At 41.7% G+C, this 25,124-nt stretch overlaps 1 long non-coding RNA gene across 2 annotated transcripts; it reads left to right on the forward strand.

Annotated features, from left to right (window-relative positions):
- The first annotated feature begins 8,655 nt into the window (after positions 1-8,655).
- LOC110201257 (uncharacterized) lies at positions 8,656-24,784 on the forward strand. Of its 2 annotated transcripts, XR_013483833.1 has the most exons (6): positions 8,656-8,785; positions 9,747-9,827; positions 9,987-12,635; positions 15,077-16,410; positions 18,946-19,050; positions 20,217-24,784. It is a non-coding gene; the product is annotated as an uncharacterized LOC110201257 (long non-coding RNA). The 2 variants fall into 2 exon arrangements; XR_013483832.1 differs by having other exon boundaries at positions 9,987-16,410.
- Positions 24,785-25,124: the final 340 nt, after the last annotated feature.

A 25,124-nucleotide genomic window follows, 5' to 3' on the forward strand; every position in this document is an offset into this window, starting at 1 on the left:
AGGGGGAATTGAGTGGTTGATTAGAGGGGTACTGCAGGGATCTCTTTGCCAGTGCTGAGGCAGGATTCTCTTGCTTTGCCCATGCTTGGATCTGGGCCACAGTTCTAGGTGACTGTCCTGGGGTGAGGAAGAGTGCTGGTGTGATAGAGCTTGTAGTGGTGGTGAAGAGGAAATGCTCCTCACAGGTCCCAGGCAGAAAAGAGTGCTTGTGGTCACTTATTCTCCTCATTTTACAGGTAAGTAAACTGAGGATCAGGGATACAAAGTGGCTTGCCAGGAGTCACACCATTGTTCAGTAGCAGTGGTAGATCATGAACCCATCTTCTAAGACTGGTTCCAAGCCCACCCATGAGGTCACTCTGAGGGGAATGAGAGCTCCAGAAACGGAGGGTCTCACTGAACCCAAACACAAAGTCATAAAGATATAGCTTGTATTCAGAAAGCCAAATCCAGAGAACTGAACCCTGGCCAATCCCTCTGAGGGGAGTAGCTTCAGAGACGGATGGACAACTTGCCTGGCCAGCCCAGTGCTCCAGCAAGAGGAGGCCTGACTGGCCCCTTAAGACCTTTTGGTCTTCCATTCTGGCCACTGGTTCAACTGCATTGGGATTTCCTCAACCACACAACAGCCATATCTGGGAATGTTTCTCAACAGAATCTCAGGGACAGCTCCAATTCTGCCATCCATTTCTTCAAGGATGACGCTATTGTTTTGCATCATTCTGGGCTGCATAAGAAACTGCCACTCCCCTTCTGGAAGTAGAGGGTATGAATGTATCTCTAGAAAGTTAGAAATGGAGGGAAAATCACCTCTTCCCTCCCTCTTTTCATTTCTTTCTGGACCGCAGCAGACTTTCCCCACTTGACTTGGGGTCATAAAATTATCGGATTTGTAGAGAGAATTCTTGCTTAGCTATGGGTTGGGCAAGTTAGTTTCTGAGATTCTTTCTAACTGTAAGATTTGCAGTTCTTTGATTGGGAGCTAGACAGAAGAGGTCCTGGCTTCAAATTCTGCCTTCCATGCTCACTACCTCAGGGGAGTCACTTCCCTTCCTCGAGCTTCAGTTTCCTCCTTGATGAAATGAGGGGGTTGGACCCACCGACCTCTAAGGTCACCTCCAGCGGTGAGGATGCTATGAGCAAAGGCATCTGGTTGAACCCCTTGTTTTTACAGAGAAGAAGCCCAGAGGAGCCAGGTGATCTGACCAAGATCACTTAAGGGGCAACTGAGCCAGCACCCAGAGACTTTGGGAGCACTAACTCTTGTGCTGTCATCATGGCACCTTACAAAATAACAGCCAAGAAGCCTAGTGGAGATGTCAATGGACATGGTTGCTCAGGCCACCTTGCCCTCAACCCACATGACTTAGTGGGTCATGTGATCAAGATGCTATGCATCTAGGCTGCGGGGGTATTCTTCCATAGAACTGGGGAGGATGTCCTTTCTCTTCAGCAGATGTGTGAAAGGCATCTTTTCAAGGGTTGACGAGTCCACTTTTTAATTCACAGTCAGAATGGGTTCAGTAGTATTGTCCTGCCAAAAATATTCACACAGTTAAGAAAGACACATTTGGAGACTGTTTAATTATGCACACAACACCCCATTACCTTTTTGAAAATGCTGTCGGAAAATTCAAGTTAATATCCTCCAGGGACAATCCCCCCCCAACAGTGGATTCTATTTCCCTTAAGCACAAGCAGATGGGGGAAGGAGGAGGGAATCGAATAAGATATTGTGTCTCATTTTTCTAGTAACTGATGATTATATAACCCTAATTTAGCATGAACTCATATGCTGTTGCCTAATGAAATACAATGAAGCAATTACTGGGAAACGTTCATTAGTCCTGGTTAGAAATGCTTATGGGTTGTTGAAGAATTGGTCTGCATTTCTCTGGATCCATTCCATCCTAAGTTGAGAGGGTTTCTGCCTCGTGAATCATGGCGATCTGACATTGACATGGTTTTATTTGCACCTGATGGACTGTAATTCTGAATTATACAGGCCTTTTGCTTAGTTCCTGGCTAATTGCTGGAATGCTGTACAGTTGGTGAAAGAATTTTCAGATGTTGCCCCTTATCAACAGAGTTATAAACTGAAGTTTGGGGAGCTGCCCAGAGAGCTGTGATTTCTTGGTGGGAACATTGCCTTCTCTATCAAAGACAACTCAGACTCCTGCAAACCTTTTATCCTAATGAGATATGAATTTAGCCAAGAAAAAAAAATCATCACCTGGAGGGGAATTATCTGGTTGTGAGAGTTGGTGCTCTGAGGCTTGGAGGAAGAGACTGAATGCTTTTGCAGCTCTGGCTGCAAAGCGATTTCAGCTTGGTAAGGAGTTGTCCAAGATTGTGCTCGTCCAATGTAGCTGCCAAGAACTGAGAATACCTTCCCCTTCACACCGAGGCAGGAGGAGGAACAGAAGGAGATGATGGAAGAGGCAGCTAACCCACGGGCTTAGCACAAAGCCTGCCTGGCATACAGTAAGTGCTTAATACATGCTTGTTGCTTGACTGAGTGAAGATAGATACAAAAGTGAGCCAGGGCCTAACTCCAGGGAGCTCACATTTTAATAGAAGGAAATAATTCACAGAGGGAAGAGAGTTTTGGTTGGGATTTTGAATGACACCATGGTGCCACTGATTATATCACCTTTTGTAGTATCCAAAGGCAGCATTGGGCTGATGCCTGGTCTCAGGCTTACCTAGAAAGAATGCTGCTTTAGTGGGCTCAAGGGGGCCTGGGGGAGGGTGTGTAACTGTCCCCCCCCACCTCCTGGGAAGTTGAGTGACCTAATGTCATCAGAGGGATCCGGGAGGAAGCAACCTTCTGGAAGGTCCACTGAGTCACCCGATTTTCCTGTTCAACAGCCAACAAGGGGGTTGCTTATTCATTCCTAAGGAACTCAAGGGCTTACTCAGATGTGGCCAGCCTGGAGCAGCCAGGGAGCTGGTTATGCCAAGGTACTTATGTGGAAAGTAAGCACGTAGCTGACCACTGGGGAGCAGACAGGAGAGTGGTGCACATGCCCTATTCAGTCTTGGCTTGTGTGGACTGGATGGCTGTTCCCACAGCAAATGGAGGAAGGAAAATGGCCCATAATAGCAGACAAAAGGCAGCTGGTCCAGATACACCTTCCTATACTGGAGGAGGCCTGGATGGGAGGACTGGTGGTGGATAACAACCCAGGACTTTTTTTTTTTTGCAATGAGAAAAGATACAGATTTTTTTTTCCACAAGCATTTATTAGGTGTTTACTATGTGAGGTAAAGACAATAACAAAAGAAAAATAGATAATAAATAAATAGTAACAGCAAAACAAACAAAAAAAAAACACACCCCACAGGAACACCATTTCTCTTCTCCTTTAAAGTTTATTCTTCCTTACCATCTCTAAATAATGCCACCTGTGTTGGGGCCATCCTCCCATCCCACTCCCACTGTGACCTCCACTTTTCTCTTGGGCTCCTGGGCTCTCACAGGGGGAGGATTTAGCCCAATCATCCTGACAACCAGTCTTCCTGGTTGTTTCCTTCTGACCTCCCATGAGGGCCTCTCCTCACCTCACTTTCTGGCTCCTCACTGCATGCTGTCTCTCTCCATTAGGACCTAAGCTCTCTTCTGGTTGGTATTTGTATTCCCAGCACTTAGTACAGTGCCTGGTACATAGTGAGAGTCTAATAATTGCTTTTTCACTTCTTCATTCATCCAGTCACAGAAAGGTGAGGAAAACAAGAGTCAGGGAGGGAGGTGACTTCCAGGTAATGAAACAAGCGATAAGTGCTAGACCTGAGCATGGATCTCTGCCTCCTAGCAGCAAGAACAGCCATCTTTCTTTTATCCCCAGTGGCAGGAATGCCATCAGTCCATCGACAAGCACTTATTAAGAGACAAGTCTGGCAATCCGCTAAGTTCTAAGGATACAAAGAAATGCAAAAGCACAAAAATTGTCTCTGCCTCAAAGAGCTAACACTTTCTAAAAATCATGCGAAGTTAGGAGCCAGGGAGGTTTGGGGAGTGACATTGGGAGGGAGTGGGCCTGTACTTAGGAGGCCACAGAGTCTCCCAGAGATACATACACGCATATATATATATATATATATATATATATATATATACACACACACACACACATGCACACATATATACATACACACATATGTATAGAGAGATAGAGATATAGAGATATAATTTGTGTGTGTGTGAGGACTGCCTTATTTAGACTTTAGAGTCCACTTGTTCTATTGACCCCATCGTTAAAAAGCTCTTTATGGTCCCGGGCTTGGGCCTTCTGAGACACATTAAAAGAACAGGACCATCCCTGATGCTACACAGACTCTCTCTTTTTAGACTTGGCATTTTATATTCTTTCTCCTGTAGTAAACCGCTTGAATCTTTAAAAAGCTATAAATAGAAGCTTCATACACATACTGACAAGTTCCTTAAATAGTGTGTTTATGTTATATATCACAAAACATACAGTTTCCAATCTTGGTGAGTATAGAGTTGTTTTGACAGGGCATATATTCCTTGAGTCTACGTAATCTGAAATCATCAGTCTCCATTCTTAAAATAGATTGATTGATGATGACAATATTGTGGATTCAACTTTTTTTTTTGCTCTGCCAGTTGATATTTTTTCAGCTCTTCATTGATTTCTCTAAGTTCTGAGCCACATTCATTTATATGTCCCCCTTTTTGGGAAATAATTTCTGTTTTTAATCATTCTGGAGTTTCTTATTTATTTTCTCTTAAGAATTCTACATATCATCAGGCATGGGATCACTTGCCTTTGTCTTATGTGTTAAGAGAACTTTGTAATTTGTTGAGGATTTAGTGTTCATCCTTCCTTCTGGTTTTAGGATCCTCTTTAGGATTTATCTGCTTGTGCTCTGGGTTTTTGTTACAGGTTTTCCTTGCCAAAATCTTTGGTGTGTCAATATTTTATTAAATATAGTTCCCCTATCACTCATTTTATAACTCCTCCTTTACTGCTGTGTAGACCGAAAGGCGTGGCAGTAAATGTGCTTCATGTGCCTTTTTGTTTGTTTGTTTTGGATTTTTTTTGGGGGGGGAAGGGGTGGCAGGCATGGATTTAGAATGAATCATTCTGGGTTCTTACCCAAAGTAGGGTCTTGGAGGAAAGGACTGGTGCTATATGGACTTCAGTTCACTTTCAGGCTCAGGGCAGACACTCATACTAGCCTGCATCCCAATTCCTCCCATGGCCCTCTTGCCTTCTCAAAGCTGGGCTGAATCACCATCCCTAGCTATTTACAGGGTTGATGGAGGGCAAGGGAGAGAGTCCTTAGTGGAATCTCTGCAGTGATGGGAGTCCTTAACCTAGGGTTGGGCTCCAGTTAGAAGGCAGCACGCTTTTAGTTCCTCCTTCTTCACATGGCTAGACAAAGTCATTTTTTTTTAGGCAATTGGGGTTAAGTGACTTGCCCAGGGTCACACAGCTAGTAAGTATCAAGTGTTTGGTCTGAGGCAGATTTGAACTCAGGTCCTCCTGACTTCAGGGCTGGTGCTCTATCCACTGCGCCACCTAGCTGCCCCCAGAGTCAATTTCTTCCTGATGGTTTATGTAGGGGGACTGCAGGGGTGAGATGTGCTGCTAGTAGAGTAACCTTTTCAGTAGATGAAATCCCAAGGAAAGTCTGATACAGAAGCGCATTAGGCCCTTTTGTTTCTGGGCCAGAGTATGGAGGCTGATGACTGAGTTCTTTAAGGATTAGAGTTCTCTAATGATAATCCTCCATTTTTCTGTCTTGTGAGGGTTCTCTCTACTTTGTTCCTTGGATTCAGATGTAATTGCTCTTCCTCAGAGGTATAATTCCTCTTTGGGAGGAGTTTTAAGAGTTAAAGGGATCTGGAGAGAGTGTCTCTTCTGCTATGCTGGTCATGTTCATGATGATAATACTGAACAAACCAATAATGCTAAATTAAGCACAAGAGATGTAGTATTATAGTATTATGCAGTAATAAATGAAGCAATAGCTGCAAGTAAGTAACATGCAGCAAATAAAACTGGAGTGCAGATATGCAAATTAGTGGCAATACAAGACAACATGCACAGGATTCTGGGAAAGCAGTTACAATAGCTACGCTCATGTACTCAAATCAGATTGTAACTAGGTAAAAGTGCCCATGAAATCAGTACCACTTCCACATACACACAATCGTATCAAAACAAACGCTCTACCCATTAACCATCATCATAAATAACAGCCACTTTGCATTTATGAATTCAATGGCTCTGCCATGGAAGAGAGAGATACCTCTGGGAACACAAAAACAAAACAAATCAGAGCAGAACAGAACTAGAAAATAGGATTAAAAAACATTAGGAGAGGAAACAAATCAATGAATAAGGATGGCAAAGTTTCAAAATAAACATCGGAAAAAATAGAAAAGGAAAAAAAGAAAAATTTTCCAAACTCTCCCTTCTCCCACCCCAGAAAGAATACTGGACTGAGCTCATAACACATGAACCTAATAGAAAAGAAAGCATCCAGACTGAGAAGGTGTCCTGTGTCACTAGCTTCAGGGTCATTGAAGCAAACCTGTCTGAGATAAAATGTGAAAAACAAAAGGAAGAAGATAAAAGAATATTGGAAAATTCTGAAAGTAGCAGACTGACAATTTCAAAGATCCTAGGCATAAGGGGGTGGAGAGGGAAGGGACCAATCATTTATTAAATGCTTCCTAAGTGCTTTACAAATCTTATCTTATTGGCCCGTGTCTCAGGCTCCCCTTCCTCTTTTGGGGGAGGGAGGTGCTGTCTGAGTAGAGCCCACGTTGAACAAAGGTTCCATGCAGTGTTTGGGCCAGGCACCTACAAAAGCTAGCAGCAGCACTCCTAAAAGGGGGGGTGGTGGTAATCATCTCTGGAGAGACCAGGGCTACTCCTGAAATATCCCTCCTCCCCAGATGCATCCACCTTTTCTCTGACCTCACCCTTACTGTCAGTGATTCTTTCGTCCTTGTTTAGCATTTATTATACTTCTTTATGTGAATGTTGTTTCTCCCCAAGAAACATTAGCTCCTGGAGGTTTTGCAATGAATTTGGTTTAGTTTTTGCATTTTCTTCAATGCCATCCCATAGAATAAGGAGGTGCTTATTCTATCTTTATCAAATTGAATTAAATGTTTAACTCACACCTTCACTGATGCACCTCAGTCAGTCAATAAACATTTATTAAGTGCCCACTATGTGTCATGGCATTGGGCTAAACACTAGATGTGCAAAAAGAGGCAAAAGACAGTCTCTGTTCTCAAGGTGTTCACAATCTAATGGTGAAGACAACCCCATTAACTTATGATTCTCCTCTCCTCCCCCTATGTTGTTTCCCCAGCCCTGGACTGGTGCTTTCCTCATTGGAAATTGTTGCCCTTTCTCTCTGAAGGCTGACTGAATAATAGGGAAACATTTTTAAGCTGTGAGCTTGTCATCTCTTTGGGCTACTCTGGAGTCTCAGCATTTATGTCCATCAGCAGTTGGATTAATTACTCCTAAAATCACACTGTTCCCAATTTCGGCCCCAATCCTCCAATCTATTGAGCTTTTGTTACTTACTGCAATGGGCCAGGTCATGGCGTTCGTGATTCCTGTTGCCAAGCGACAATCTTCTCTGCGTCTTAGCTACTTTATCGAGATGGAAAACTCCCTAAGTCCCACACTTTTCCTCCTCAGTTACTTATGTACACTGAATGGACGTTATTTACATGGACCAAGAAATCCCACTGGTTAGAGGGGGTCCTGATTAGTGCAAACAATAGATGCCCTGAAGTGGTCCCATTATTTGAATTCATACTGCCTGTTTCCATTGGGCTGGAACCAATGACCATATTTTACATAATCAGCTTGGACTATTATGAAGAATGCCTGAGAAGGCTTCTGGGGACTCATTATTCACACTAATCAGAAGCAAGCTGTAGATTCCAATCATTCAGTCATTCAGTATACTTTGTGCTCCACACCGTGATTGGCAACAAGGATGAAAAGAAATAAATGAAACAGTCCCTGCCCTCAGGGGAGTGGAGGATGCCTGACCAGGTGGGTGGGCTGTCATCATAATTTCTTAATGGGCACAATAGCAATGCTTATTTAATCTAACATCTGATTCAATTCAACAAACATTCATTAAGCTCAAGCACTGGGCAAGGTGGAGTGGCATTCTATTAGAAGAAATAATATGTGCATAGACTAGGTGATTCTGGGGGGGGACACTAGTGTCTGGGGGGGTCAGGAAAAGAGGGGGCACCATAGAAAGGGGCACCAAGCTGAGTCCCAAAGGGCACCAGTGATTTCAAGAGGGAGAGGTGTAGAGGGAAGACTGAGAGGGCAGTTGAGGCATGGGGACTAGCTCATGGAAAGGGACAGTTACTGCTTTCTTTCCCCCCTCCCCCCTCTGCCCCAGTCCTACTCTGCTCAGACCATGGGAAGTTGGCATTTATTCCAAAGAGCTTCTGGCAGATTTTCTACTTTCCCATTTCTGCCTCCCCTGACCCCACCTCCCAGCCCCTTTATTCTTTATGCTGCATCCTGACAAGTTTCAAATTTCTTATGCTTGAGAGAGATGCTATTTACATGGGTCACACAGGAACAAACAAAACAGACAGGAAAGGGAAATGATCAGAAGGTAGCCAAGAAGCAGAAATCTTTCACTCCCCATTGACACCTCGCTAGCATCCTGTCTCTCCATTAAATGAAGATGAAAAGGAAAACGCTCCAGTTGAGCCAACACAGCACAAGTGAGCTAGGTGTTTAGCACAAGGCTGGTAAGTTTGACTAATATATTCAGACAAAAGAGAAAACTTTCAATTCTGAAGCCTCCTGATCCTCCCCCCAACCACTACTGCCCTCCCTCCCTCCTGAACTATCTTGTACTTAACAACTTTGCATCTATTTACATACATTTACTTTGCAGCCAGTATGTCTCTGTTTTTATATCTACTTGTTGTCTCCCTTGTTGGGGTTGTAAGTTCCTTTCCAGAGGGGTCTGTTCCGTTCTTTGTACTTGTATTATCAGCACCCACATGCCAGTATCTTGCACAGGGCAAACACTTAATCAATACAGGTTTGATTTAATTGAGAAGGGGGAGTTCTCTTGTGATTGAGAGACCAGGAAGGGATAGGAGATGTGGCCAAAGCTTCGTTTGACAGATGTATTCTGGGTTGGTCACATGCCAATTGTATATCTAAAACCAGAATTTCCTACTGGTATCTCACGCTTAACACACCCTTAAACTGAGCACCATCTTTTACCCATAGCCTACTCCTTACTTGTTTCTGTCAAAGGCACCACCATATTTCCAGTTTCCCAGTTCCATAATCTCTCCATCATCCCTGACTCATATTTGTTCTTATGGAGGTGAGGATGGAGACTGGACAGTGATGTAATTATCCAGAGTATTTAAGCTGATAAGTCCAACTGACCACAGGCAAATGCTCTCCCTGGTGTAATAGGGATAACCCACAAAGCTGTTAACAGTCAATTGAAGATTCCTTTAATGTGACACTGGCTGAGGAGGAATGGGCCCCAGATGGACACATTTTGATTGGGAGTGAAGTGGGGAATGGGAAAGAGCAACTATTTATCCAAAATCACATTATTTTGGAGTCAAGGTTGGAAGCCAGGTGTCTCCTCACCCTTGAGTGTCAGAATTTAGCAAAGGCAAATACAGTTCCATATATTGTTTGAGGAACCTTAAACAGCTGATCTGGCCTCTTATTTTACAGATAAGGCAACAGAGACCCAAGAAGTGAAGGGACTTGGCCAGGGTCATACAGGCTGTGAGTGGAAGAGCTGGAAGCTGGAAGGTGAACCCTGAGTCCTGCTTCCGCAATGTTTCTGTTACACACCTCTCCCCTTTCCCTTCCTGATGGTTTTGCCCAATGACCATGAGTCATACCCTGAGATGGCTGCAGACCCTTCAGCATTGTTGCTGAACTGACCATCTCCTTTCATTATACCCACAGGATTTCTCACTTTTATCCCAGGAGGAAGCTGTGCACATTTCATCAGGTCCTAGATCACAGAAGCCACCCAGTCCAACCTCTCATTTTACAGGTGAAGAAACTGAGGCCCAGAGAATTAAAATGATGTGCCCAGGGCTTCCCAGGTAGTGAGTGGAAGAGGTGAGGTTTGAACCTCAAACCTTTGACCCCAGAATCACTGCTTCTTTTTCTCTGCTGTGCCATATTGAAATAAAAATGAGAGCGACCTAGCTCACCATTAGAGGTGAGATGAAGGAGTCAATGATCATTATATCCTTGTTGAGATATGTTGAATGATGGCCTCTGATTGCTGGGACATCCTGCTAATGACCTTAGCATACAAACCAAAGCCTGAGTCATTCCAAGTGACTTAGGACTGTCATGGCCATCAGACTCCCAAAGTGACATGAGAGCTTTGCCCCATGATGGACTAGACTTCACCTGTGCTAGGGATGAAGGATAGTTGTCTCCAAAGCTAGTAATCTGACACTCACACAGAACCAAATCTTTTTTTAAAATTAATTTTTTAAATTATGACTCAGAGGGACATTGAAAGCCATAGAGTGAGTCTAAGGGGACCATAGCATGTTACCACTGATGGCTTCCATGTGGAAACTGACCTGAGACATTGTCAAGGCCTAACGACTGAAAAAAAGTGGGCTGGTATGAAGTGGGGGGATGGCACAGATGGATAGCCCCCAGCCTGTCCTGGTGCCCACAAAGCACCAGGACTGCCAGTCTGGAAGGCCTTGTCCTACCTCAGGTGCTTGTCAGATTTACAAGAGGACAGATAAATATGTTACAACAACTAAGAAGGGGTCCAGATTTAAGCCACCTTGGCCATGAGCTCATGCATCATGTATAAGCAATCATGTAAGAATACTGGAAGTTTGAGATTTTAATTGATCTCCTGTCTTGCCAGTACCATCAATAGGGATTCCTCCTCAGAAGCAGGTGGAAACTCAGCTTTAAGTTTGAATTCAAAGCTTTACTAGATTGCAAGCTTCATGAAGGCAGGGGCCTGTGTCTTAAATAAACCTCATGCCCCTCTTAGCTTCTAGAATAGGACCCTGCACATAGTCAGGAAAACTTGGGGGAAAGTCTTGTCTCTGACACCAGCCTCAAACATCTCTCTAGGACTTCTTGCTAATACATATATGGGGTGAGATGTGCATGGGTACATGACTCCTTGCTGCCTTGGCTTCTGTAACCTGGGAACTGTCCCAAGCTAGTGGAGACCTGCTTCCAGCAGACTGGTGCCTTTGGGACTTCTCTAGGCATGGGCCTGAGTTTCCTCTTCTCTTTCTTTGACTGCCTGTTCATGCTTCAGTTTTTAGCCTATTGTCCTAAATTAGGACTTCATAAGGTCCCCAAGACCTGTCCCTACCCCAACCAAGAGAAATAACAAAGAACATGCCCTCCCTTCCACAGTGGTGTCAGGGTAATTTCCAAGGCTCACAAAGCTCTCAGCTCATCTCATTTCACCTGCTTTTAGTTTTTTAAACACTAAAAAAAGGGCAAGATGATTTATCCTGACAATGTGTTTGGGCTACTGACATTTCTGACAGTTTCAAGAGAATGCTCAGGCATTATTTGGACTTCAATGTACTTTTCACTCCATTCTATTTGCCCATCAAAACTGAAGAAGGCTACTTCTCTCCTCCTTCAGAGTTTTACTCTTCTCAGCAGATCTCTCTTTTTCCTTTGAGTCTTTAATCAAAGTCTCAACAAGGAGAATTTTCTTTGAAAAAAAAAAAGGTCTTATGCTGGGAATCCCTAGCTTGGAACATGTGCTGCTTTGAAATGGTGGCGGGTTTAGCTCTAAATAAATAGGGAGCATATTTGTTCACATGTGATTCCATAATATCAGAAGTGCATCTTGAAAAACAGAATTTGCTTGGGCTGCAGAGAATGAAAAGGAAATGTACCTTCTCTGCCTATGACCATAGAATATTGAAAGAAAAAAAATCAATGGAAATGTATTTAGCACCTACTGTACACAGAGCACTGGACTAGATAATGAGGGAGATGCAGGGTTTGGGTCAGACTGAAATAACCTGCGAATGTGACAGTGTCAGCGATCTTTGAGACATCATGGAAATTGGAGACTGGAGGAGAGCAAGTGACACTGCCAATCTTACAGTGCCATTCAAATGCAATTATTGTTAGTGTTGCTATTGTTATTATTACTCATACAAAGGCAGATAATCACTTCTGCACATGCTAGGCTTATTAGAGAAGGGGGCCAGTGTTGGTGAGGAAGAGGACCCGGCTTCCGATTTTGGTTCTGATGTGAAGGAGGGGTTGGACTAGAAAGGGTAGAAACAAGCATTTATTAAGTGTCTATGTGCCAGGCACTGTGCTAAGTGCTTTACAAATATGATCTTATTTGATCCTCCCAACAACCCTGCAAGGTAGGTGTTATTATTGTATCTCTTTTACAGTTGAGGAAGCTGATACAAACAGAGGTTTGATGACTTGCCAGGGCTCCACATCTAATAGGTGTCTGAGGTTAGATTTGAACCCAGCTCTTCCTGACTTCAGACCCAGTGCTCTATCCACTGGGCTACTTAGCTGCCACTGTCCCACCTAGCTGCCCCAGCCTCTGAGGCCCCACACGGCTCCAAGCTGGTGAGTATATGACCCTATGAGTTTGGGTACTGGCCCAATATCATACACATCCTTTATTAAGAGATGTTTAGAGAACTGAGATTATAAAGAGCTATCATGGCTTCATTGGGAACAGTCATGGCAGGTTAATTATATCTCCTTTGGTGACAGGCTTATTAAACAACTTAACCAGAGGAATGCCAATATCTGCCAAGGCAGAATTTGCCTAGATTTCATCATAGCATTTGTTCAAGTGTCACAGGCTATTCTGATGGACAAGATGGCAAGATAAGGAATAGACAGCTGTACAGCAGGCTAGCTTGGGGATTGGTGGAATGACTGGAACCCACAAGCTTTCACTGATGGCTCAAGGTCGTCTTGGAGAGAGCTCTTTGGCTTGCTGCCCTAGGCATCTATGTGCAGACATGTGCAGGGTGACATTTTTATCAATGATAATCCCTTGGAGAAAGAACAGACAGCAGGGCTCATCCAAAGTAAAGACCTCAGAAAGGGCATGGCAGACCAGACTCTATTGAATGGCTCCAATGCCATGAGATGCAATAACCCTCAGCACTCTGCAGAGTCCCCTCCTTCTGGGGTGACAATGGCAGGATGGTGAGGAAGGTCTCACAGGCTGTTTAGATTCATGGGTTCAGACCATCTACACACTTGGTATTCTCTGTCCAGCATCCAACAAGCTTACAGATTACTGGATAACCATACCAATAAGGACACTCCTGTTATGAACAACACCAGAAGAAATGATGTGATGGCAATTAATGGGAGTGTGTTTTTCTGGCTCCAGGCCCAGCACTCTTTGTTCTCTGGTGCCACCTGGCTGCTCTTGGTCATGTGTGTTTATACATGTGCACCTCTTTACCACTATAGTTGATGTTTGTGGTAATTCTTTCTTCTCTGCCATCACCCTCTCTCTTAGTGTGTTTGTGGGAGAGTGCACTCCTCAGTGGGGGAAGTAGCTTTGTAACTAACTTTTTTTATGGGGCCATTCAAATAAATGCCTTTGCTAAAGAACTGAATCTACTGGGTGATTGTTAAGGGACAGTAGACTAGTGGGAGCTCAAGAACTAATGCTAGGAGGCTAATCACTCACAGGGCTATCCTTAGGAGCACATCTGTAGTAGCAGCCACTCTTCTGGAGACCCAGCAACCCAGCCTGTTTTTGCTGGTGTGAGTTGGACAAGTGAAGCCATTAAGAGGTCATTACAGCAGTGTTCCATTTGTTCTTCTCTCACACACAAATACACACTTGGTTCTTTTAGGTATACAGACTGCTACAGGCCAGCTTTACACTAACTAAATGACAAGAGGAACTTTTTAGAAAAAATATTTCACTCACTCATCGGAATTAATTTTAAAATGATCTGGATAATTACCTCAATTTTCCACTTGGTGAAATGGAAAATAGACCTAATCAAGTTCCCATCCTATAATAATAGCTCCCATTAACCACACAGATGAGGATCCCAAAGTGCTTTTCTTCTAGTAGTCCCATTAGTCTGGCAAGGCTGCTTCTTGGTCTACCTCCACGGGCCCCGTTGTACCTAAGAAACAGACACCAAATTACCTTCTAGCCATTGACAACTAAGAGGTCATGGATTAAGAAGGCAGCTTTCTCTTGTAATTAGAGCAGGACTTATTTTAAAACCATTGTCCCTAGAGAGTCATGTGGATTGGAATCAAGAAGCAACTTTCTGTTCGTTAATAAGGTAGGACCCTTTTGATTGAAAACGGACTCTTTGTACAAAGGACACCATTACCCCTGACCTTAGGGGATGTTAGAATTAGAATACAGAGGATAAGAAGAGGTGATTCATTTTGAGGGAGGGCTGGGGAACAGGCTCCCCCATATTATCCAGAAGCAACAAGAAGCACATGACCTGACATGTGGGAATAGCAGGCAGGGCTTTCTTTTGACTTTGGTCTTCTTTCTTTCTTTTTCCCCCTCTGGTTGAGCAAGGGTGGAGAGCTTTCTCTGTGTCCTACCTTTATTCTCTTCTGGAGGAAGGGGCAGTAGAGGCCAGAATGACTCAGCTGCCCTGTGGATAGAGGTAGAGAAAAGGCTACTCTTCTGGGAAACACAACCAACAGATTTTTTTTTCTTTCCCTCTCTCTCTTTTGGGAGTTGGGACTTCATGACAAGAAGAACCAACTGGACCCAGGAGAAGTGATCCATTGCCATCATCCTTTCAGATGTAATTGTGTGCCTCACATAAATTATTGTTAAAGATTGTATTTTCATTTTATAGGAGTAGCTTTTAACATATTTACAGGTACATTTTATGTTTGGAATTTCCCCTAGTTTTCCATGTCCTTGATTCATCTCGACATATACTGAATTGATAAGGTTATCATTGAGCCAAGAATTCTGCTTATAGCAACTTTATCTAGTAACTTTCATTATATCTCTCTGTTTGGAGCAAAATTATATCATTGCTTCCTAGTTATTCAGGTTCTGGGCAGTTTAGTGGCCAGTACACAGAAGATCCTGAGAGAACAACAGATTTGGTGTCCAGTAGGTTCCAAAGCATGAGGTAAGTAGTGCATGATTATTTTTATGCCCACTTTATATATGAAAAAACAGGACTGGGAGGGTTGAAGGACTTGCTCAGAAACATAATAGGTGTCTGAGATAGCTGATCCCCCTATTCTCATACCCTCTCCACCGTACAATATTGTCTCCCTTACTGTTCTCTTCTGTTATTTCTCCTTGATTTTTTCCAGGGGTATAGTGGACAAAGAGCTTGCCTCAAAGCCAGAAAGACCTGGTTTCAAGTCTTGCCTCTGACACACACTGCTAGTGTCCCCCCTGGGCCAGCCACTCAATGTTTCAGTTCTCTAAACAACTTTCTAAGAATATGAATGAAAGAAGAGATGTTGACCCACATCAGTGGATGGAGTTTCCTCACCTGGAAGTTCCTTATATTCCATTCCTGATAAGAAAATGACCAGTCTAATCCCTATCCAAACCTCTTTCCTTTGACAACCTGACAGACTATTCTTGTGGCCTTGTGGATTGGCCACCTTGTCTCATCTTCCTAGAATCTGTTGATGCCTGAGTCATTATATGGACATCAGAAACAGAGACAAGGACTCCTTCAACACCACAGGCCTTGCTTCAAAGCTTGAATGGACCACTGACTGGGCTCCCCACTTGACATTATCTCATTTTGTGGGACTCAGGGCCACATTTCCCCAGCAGTTCTCCAGAACACAGCCACACAATACAGTGGAGGATTTTCTTTGTTTCTTTTCGCATTTCATCATATGGAGACTGTTCGTGCGCCTTTTACACTGTTCTGTCACTGATAGTAGTCCTTGGGAATGTTCTCAATTGATTTATCTGATTTCTCTTTTTTTCCCTTCATCAGCCATGCCCACTGCTGGGAATGCCTGGCCTGGACTTCCTATGAGTGTTTCTCTAGATCCCTTGATCACCATCAAATCAGCCCTTTTGGAGTGGATGCCCCCTTGGAGGGTCAATTAAAGTCTTAGTTCTTCTAGGGCAGTGTATGTGCAAGTGTTTGTGTTTGTGTGTGTGGGTGGGCATGCACACCAGAAGTATATCACTTAACAAATTCATAATTTCTAAGAGGAGAAATAGACCATATCTGGTATCTGTGACTTTTGACATGGACAAAGTATTTGGAGAGTATATGGAGCCTGGGAGTGCTAAGGAATATGTCCCTATTGGTGAGCATCCACAAGGAGAAGCAGTGGAGGATAGTGGAAAGAGTGAAGCACCTAGATTCAAACCCCACCTCTACTTTGTACTTGGGTAACCTTTTTAATTTTTTTTTATATTAAACATTTACTAATTTATTTATTTTTAGTTTCCAACATTCACTTCCACAAGATTTTGAGTTCCAGATTTTCTCCCCTTCTCACCCCTTCCCCCACCCAAAGATGGCATGCATTCTGAATTCCCCTTCCTCTAATATGCCCTCCCTTCTATTACCCCTCCCTTCTCTCATCCCCTTCCCCTTCTATTTTCCTGTAGGGCAGGATAGATTTCTATACCCATTGCCTGTATATCTTATTTCCCAGTTGCATGTGAAAACAATTTTTTCATTTGTTTTTAAAACTTTGGGTTCCAAATTTTCTTTCTTCCTTCCTCCCACCCACCCTCATTGAAAAAGCAAGCAATTCAATATAGGTTATACTTGTATAGTCATGCAAAACACTTCTACAGTAGTCATGTTGTAAAAAACTATATTTCCCTTCATCCTATTCCACTTCCCATTTATTCTATTCTCTTTTTTGACTCTGTCCCTCCTCAGAAGTGTTTGCTTCTGATTACCCCCCCATTTATTCTATTCTCTCTTTTAACCCTGTGCTTCCTCAGAAGTGTTTACTTCTGATTATTCCTTCCCCCAAGTTACCCTCCCTCCTATCATCTCCCCCTTCTCTTATCCCCTTCCCCCAATTACCCTGTAGGGTAAGATAGATTTCCATTCCCAATTGAGTGTGTATGTTATTCCCTCCTTAAGCCAAATCCAATGAGAATAAGATTCACTCATTCCCTCTCACCTTCCCCCACTTCCTCTCCACTTTAAAAGCTTTTTCTTGTCTGTTTTATGTGAGATAATTTGCCCCATTCTACCTCTCCCTTTCTTCTCCTGGTATAATCCTCTTACCCCTTACTTTTATATTTTAGATATCACCCTTTCATCTTCAACTCACCCTGTGCCATCTATCTATCTATCTATCTATCTATCTATCTATCTATCTATCTATCTATCTATCTATCTACATATATTTTCCCCTCCAACTATCCTAGTACTGACAAAGGTCTCATGAGTTGCAGATATCATCTTTCCATGTAGGAATGTAAACAGTTCAACTTTAATAAGTCCCTTATGATTTTTCTTTCCTATTTACCTTTTCATGCTTCTCTTGAGTCTTGTATTTGAAAGCCAAATTTTTTATTCAGCTCTGATCTTTTCATCAAGCAGCCAGAAAGAAACCATTCAAGTATTGTGGAAACACAATCAGGATAACACAAGATTTAGTAGCTTCTATATTAAGGGACCAGAGAGCTTAGAATATGGTATTCTACAGATCAAAGGAGATTGGATTACAACCAAGAATCACCTACCCAGCAAAACTGAGTATAATCCTTCAGGGGAAAAAATTGACATTCAGTGAAATGGAGGACTTTCAAGCATTCTTGAAAAGTTCAAAATGGGTACATGACTTAGACATAAAGGATGATGTCATAAATAAATGATAGGAACAAGGAAGAAATTACCTCTCAGGTCTATGGAGAGTGTAAGAATTCGTGACAAAACAAGACACAGAGAGGTAAAATGAACATTTTTGAATACATAAAATTTAGAAGATTTCCCCCAAAAACAACCAAACGAAAAGTACAGCTAAAACTAGAATCAGGTAAATGGGGAAAAACCTTTACAAAAGCTTCTCCGATGAAGTTCTCATTTCCAACGTATATGGGGAACCTCTTCAAATTTATAAGAAAAAAAGGCATTTCCCTAATCCAACCTATCAATAAGCAATATGGAAAAATTCTTCAAGTAACTATTAATTAGGGAAATAGAAATTAAAATAACTGTAAGGTTCCAACTCATACCCATCAGATTGGCAAAGGTGACAAAAAAGAAAAACGACAAATGCTGGAGGGGCTGGGAAAAACAGGTACACAATGCTCAGTTGGTGGAGCTGCGAACTATTCCAACTACTGTGAAAAGCAATTTGGAGCTATGCTCCCCAACTGTTAGCTTGTGCTTACTCTTTGACCCAGTGATACCACTGCCAGGTCTAGACACCCAAAGAAAGCAAAGGAAAGCAACGACCCATGTGTCCAAAAATCTTTATAGCAGCAATGTAGCAGCAAAGATAGAAGCCAAAGGGGTTGTTAATGGTATGATGATAAATGTTTAGCAACCAACTCTCTGGGGTGAAAAGGTATATAAATGATCTTTTTAATCTGGATTATTAACCTTTTCTCCATTACTTTCTTAAGCCTAGAAATAAACAAAATAATAAATCAAGTCTTTATTTATGGAATTTACCTAATTCAGAGTATAAATGCTCACACTTAAAATTCAGCCTTTTCTTTTGAGTTGGAATGAGCTGGTTTCTACACAGCCCCCTGAGTGTTTCCCATCAATTGAGGAATGGTCAAACAAGTTACAGTATATTGATGTGATGGAATATTATTGTTCTGGAGGAAATAATGAAGGGGATGGTTTCAAAGAAACTTATTTGAACAGATTAAGAGTGAAGTGAGCAGAACCAGGAGAACAATTTATACAATAACAACAATATTGTTTTTTTAAAAAAATTGTTTTAGAAAGTCTTAACAACTCTGATCAACACAATGACCAACTATGACTCCCAGAGGACCCAGGCTTCCCACCTCTTGAAACTGAGGTGATGGACTCAAAGGACAGCTGAGGTTTGTGTTTTGTTATGGTTGTTTTGGACATAACCGAGGTAGGATTTTGTTTTGTGTTATTATACAGATTTGGAATAGGGAGGTTTGTTTTTCTCGTTTGGGGAGTGGGTGGGAGTGGAGGAGGATCTTTGCTTTAAAAAAAAGAATTTAATTTAAAAAAGTCAAATGAAGGGGTTGGACTTCATGGACTCTCTGGTCCCTTTATGTTCTAACTCAATCATCCTGCAACACTTGGTTGTACTCATTACTGGTCTTTATTATTTCTAGAATGTCTGTTCATGGCAGAGTTCCTTTTAGGACAAATGTCTTCTAGCTATACTACCTATAGAAAGTGAGGTTGTTTTTTTCAGTAAGCCCGATTTTTTTTAAGTAAAATTTAGTGTCAAGTTCTCCAGCATACAGCAAAATCCCAGGAGCCCAGATATAAACTGAAATGCATGGAACATCTGTGAGGCGGGAATGTTCCTTCTCTAACCAGCCGTGCTCTCGTAAAAGAGAAATGGAAATGTTTCCTTTGGATTCTCAGCACACAGCAGGTGGGCGGTAAGCGCCCACCTCATTATGGAGCTGAGCCCATCAATTAGAGTGGGGGAAAGGGCTGTGATAGGACCCTGGGGGATGGGACCATTTTCCTCATTAAGTCCTAACTAGGTAGTTCTCAGTCTTTCCTAACATCATTATGTTCCCGATGTTTCGTCCCTGCCCATTAGCTATCCCTAAGGCTTCTGTGAGCATCAGCCTGGCTGCCCAATTCACCTGCTCTACTCTTTCTGCATGCATTCATCCCATTGCTAGGGAGGGCTTTTCTTTCTTTAGCAAACCTGTCAGTGCAAAGTCATCCCCTCTTTTTAATGAAAACCTGCTTGAATGTTAGACAAGTCTGGGCTCAGAACTGGAGTCAGAGTCCACGTGAGTATCAAATGAACTCTATGTGACTGGCAGAATGCCGAGGTCCCTGAAGATAGGGCGACCCCCCATGACATGACAGACTCCATTACCAATTACTTGTGTAGCTGGCTAACTACTTCTTTTCCTCCTTCATGGCCTGTCAGGCTGATTTCCACAGCTGAGGGGCTAGGTAATTGCCTGTGGTTGTACAAAGGGAGAGCAGTGTACATGGATGGCTCTAATTAAGACTGAGGCTGCTGTGTGTGATTTTTTTGTAGGGTCTTGCTCCAAGGATAACAATGTCCCAGGTACCCAAAGGACTAAGTGAGGGCCCTCACCTACTGGAGTCAGTCATGCAAGCAAATTAAATGGGATTTGGAATTCAGGATGCTTCTGGTCCTAAGGATTGCCTTTGAAACACAGTGTGCACCTGAATAACTTTTAATGAAGATACCTTACCTACTGTTGAGTACCCAGATGCTCAAAGGTCAAGAGAACTCTCAAATCTGGGTTCTCCTTTACCCTCTGCTTTTTCTCAAAGCCCAATTGCCATTCTTGTCTCTAGACTCAAATACAAACTCCTCCATTTGTCATTTAAAGTCCTTTCTAATTAGGGTCCAGAGATCTAGCCAGGCTAATTGCACACTTTTCTCATTGAGTCAGTACTCTATAGCCCCATTAAACTGGCCTACTTGCTCTCTCCTTTATAAGGTTCCTGTGGAGAAGGAGCCAGCTATTTCCCCCAAAAAGTTTTCCAAACAACTACTCCTGGTGAGGCAGACAAGCCAGACAAGCTGAAGCAACCAAGCACCCTGAAGAAGAGACAGGAGGAAGCATGTGCCAGGCAGATTCATCCTCATCCATAGCGCCTGGACCACCCTCTCTCCTCACACCCTGATGGGGAAATCCCAGGACCATGAACCCAAGAGACTTAGGGACAGCCAGGTTTCAAGTCCCATGCCTCAATCATCATCCTATGAAGCCATCCCTGGGGAGATGTAGACTGGCCATGAACCTGCAGAAGCTGCAGCCACAGCTACTGGAGACCCAGAAAGGGAAGTTCTGGCCACCCAGGTCCTTGGCCCTGTTAAATGGTGTGATTTTATCACTGGAAAAATCTTCTATATGCCAATAAATTTGACTATCTTAGTAAAATGGATGAATATTTACAAAAATATAAATTGTCCAGATTAACAGAAGAAGAAGTAAAATGCTTAAATAACCCCATCTCAGAAAAAGAAATTGAACAAGCCATTAATGGATTCTCTAGGAAAAAATCTCCAGGGCCAGATGGATTTACAAACGAATTCTATCAAACGTTTAAAGAACAATTAATTCCAATACTACATAGACTATTTGGGAAAATAGGTGAAGAAGAAGTCTTACCAAATTATTTTTATGATACAAATATGGTGCTGATACTTAAACTGGGACAGAGAAAGGAAATTATAGAGCAATTTCCCTAATGAATATAATGCAAAAATTTTAAATAAAATATTAGCAAATAGATTACAGCAACTTATCACAATAATAATACACTATGATCAGGTAGGATTTATACCAGGAATGCAGGTCTGGCTCAATATTAGGAAAACTATTAGCGTAATTGATCATATTAACAACAAAACTAACAGAAACCACATGATCATCTCAATAGATGCAGAAAAAGCTTTTCACAAAATACAGCACCCATTCCTATTAAAAACACTAGAGAGCATAGGAATAAATGGATTCTTCCTTAAAATAATAAATAGGATCTACCTATTACTTTCAGCAAGCATTATATATAATGGGGACAAGCTAGAAGCATTTCCAACAAGATTGGAGGTGAAACAAGGATGTCCATTGTCACCACTGTTGTTCAATATCATACTGGAAATGTTAGCTTTAGCAATAAGAGAAGAAAAATAAATTGAAGGTATTGGAATAGGCAAAGAAGAAACAAAGCTATCACTCTTTGCAGGTGATATGATGACATACTTAAAGAATCCTAGAGAATCAAGTAAAAAACTACTTGAAATGACAAACAACTTTAGCAAAGTTACAGGATATAAAATAAACCCACATAAATAATTAGCATTTCTATATATTATTAACAAAGTACAACATCAAGAGACAGAGAAATTCCATTTAAAGTTACTGTAGACATTATAAAATATGTAAGCGTCTACCTGCCAAAACAAACTCAAGAATTATATGAACACAATTACAAAACACTTCGCACAAATAAAGTCAGATCTAAATAACTGGAAAAACATCAGTTGCTCATGGGTAGGCCAAGCTAATATAATAAAAATGACAATTCTACTTAAATTCATTTACTTATTCAGTGTCATACCAATCAAACTACCAAAAAAGTATTTTATAGAGCTAGAAAAAATAGTAACAAGATTCGTCTGGAAGAATGAAAAGTCCAGAATATCAAGGGGACTGCTGAAAAGAAATGCTAGGGAAGGTGGCCTAACTGTGCCACATCTTCAATTGTACTATAAAGGAGCAATCATCAAAACTACTTCTACTGGCTAATAAGTAGCATGGTGGATCAGTGGAATAGGTTAGGTACACAAGACACAAGTAGTCAATGACCATAGTAATCTACTGTTTGATAAACCTAAAGACCTCAGCTTCTGGGATAAGAATTATTTGATAAAAGCTGCTGGGAAAACTGAAAAGGAGTATGGCAGAAACTGGGCATAGACCATCATCTTACACCATTTACCAAAATAAAGTCAAAATGGATTCATGATTTAGATATAAAGGCTGATACTATAAGCAAACTAGGAGAGCAAGGAATAGTTTACCTGTCAGATTTATGGAGAACAAAAGAATTTATGACCAAACAAGAGATAGAGAATGTTATAAAATGCTAAATGGATAATTTTGATTACATGAAGTTGAAAAGTTTTTGTGCAAACAAAGCCAATGCAGCCAAGATTAGGAGGGAGGCAGAAAACTGGGAAAGAATTTTTACAACCAGTGTCCCTGATAAATGCCTCATTTCTAAATATATAGAGAACTGAGTGAAATTTATAAGAATACAAGTTATTCCCCAATTGATAAAAGGTGAAAGGATATGAACAGGCAGTTTTCAGATGAAGAAATTAAAGCTATCTATAGTCATATGAAAAAATGCTCTAAATCACTGTTGATTAGAGAAATGCAAATCAAAATGACTCTGAGGTACCATATCCCACCTATCAGATTGGCTAATATGACAAAACAAGAAAATGATAAATATTGGAGAAGATGTGGAAAAGTTGGAACACTAATGCCTTGTTAGTAGAGTTGTGAACTGATCCAATCATTCTGGAGAGCAATTTGGAACTATGGCTATAGGGCTATAAAAATGTGCATACCCTTTGACTCAGCAATAGCACTTCTAGGGCTGTACCCCAAAGAGATCATAAAAATGGGGAAAAGACCCACATGTACAAAAATATTTATAGCAGCTCTTTCTGTGGTAGCAAAGAATTGAAAATTGAGGGGATGGATGCCAATCAATTGGAGAATGGCTGAACAAGTTGTGGTATATGAATGTAATGAAATACTATTATGCTATAAGAAATGATGAGCAGGCAGACTTCAGTAAAACCTGGAAAGACTTGTATGGACTGATGCTAAGTGAAGTGAGTAGAACCAGGAGAATGTTGTACACAGTAACAGCCACATTGTGTGATGACTAACTTTGATAAACTTAGCTCTTCTCAACAATGCAAGGATCTAAGAGAACTCCAAAAGATTCATGATGGAAAGTGCTATCCACATCCAGAGAAAGAACTATGGAGTTTAAATGCAAATCAAAGAATACTATTTGCTCTTTTTTTTTCTTCTGTTTTGTTTTGTTTCTTCTTTCTCATGGTTTCTCCTATTGGTTTTAATTCTTCTTTACAACATGACTAATGTGAAAATGTGTTTAATAGGAATGTATATGTAGAGCTTATATCAGATTGCATCATTTCTTGGGGAGGGAGAGGGAGAAAATTTAAAACTGAATATCTTATGGAAGTGAATGCTGAAAACTAAAAATAAATCAATTAAAAAATTAAATAAAAAAAAATAAAAACCCGACCATAAAAAAAAATACTATAGCTCTTGAGTCCCTAATCATGTGCTTCATCCATTGATTAGCAGTTGATATCAAATCACCAGCCAGATTCAGTTAATCAGACCAGGGATGGAGAACCTGCAGCCTTGAGGCCACGTATGGCCTTCTAGGTCCTCAAGTGCAGCCCTTTGGCAAAGTTTGTGTTCAATCAAAAGACCACGCTTGAGAAGCTAGAGGGCCATATGTGGCCTTGAGGCCACAGGTTCTCTATCCCTAAACTGGATGAACTGGACACTTTAAATTAAAACGTACATTTTGCTATGGTGGAAAATTAAGATTAGTCAGTGTTAAACATCCTACTACAAATCTGTGCCACATTCTTCCACTCGCACATACTGAGTGCTGGGGAAAGTGGAATCAAGTTTGGAGCAATTGGGCTTCTGGAAGTCCTCTTCCTGGACCTGTCAAGATGTTCCTCTCAGCCATGGCATAGCTTTCTGATGGGTCCTGAAACAGCCTGTCCTCCGTGTGTCTTATTTGTAGCGTGTGATAGAGTTTACATTAGTTTAATGTCTTTGATTGATTCAGGAGAGATGTTTACATTGGCAGAGTTGCATGTTGCCCTGATGATGTGGGTTTTCCATCACTCGTGCCTCCTTGGCATTTCCTTTGTGTGCTCGCATTCCTCCAGTTACTGAGTACATCTGGGGTAGAGCGTGGCCTAGGTTTATGTGTTGGCAGTTATGTATTTAGTATGGATGCATTTGTTCCTCATATATCTGTGATATCATTTTTTTGTCATATTGCTAAGTAAAAGATTACGCTTGAAATGTTTTAAAAGTGCCATCATTGTGAGTGGCTGGTTCGTGTAAGTGGCAACACATTGGCAGGGGCTAGAGTGGGGAGTAGACAGAGGGCATTCCCTCACAACACAGTTGCCCCCAGGACCTTAAGAATGCTTGTGTGTATCCTTGTGGTGGCAGCTCTGCTCCGGGAATCTGGACCAGCTCGGAGAGTGAATGTGTTTCCACATACCCTGCATGAGTGATATGATGAATTAGTGTGGCTGGTCACCCCACAGACTCATCATATCTTCACCAATCTAAATGTGTTCATCTCTTTCAACTAATTGGATTACATT

The sequence above is a fragment of the Phascolarctos cinereus genome, unplaced genomic scaffold, assembly GCF_003287225.1.
Source record: "Phascolarctos cinereus isolate Bilbo 61053 unplaced genomic scaffold, phaCin_HiC Scaffold_9;HRSCAF=440, whole genome shotgun sequence".
In the NCBI taxonomy this organism is placed as follows: domain Eukaryota; kingdom Metazoa; phylum Chordata; class Mammalia; order Diprotodontia; family Phascolarctidae; genus Phascolarctos; species Phascolarctos cinereus.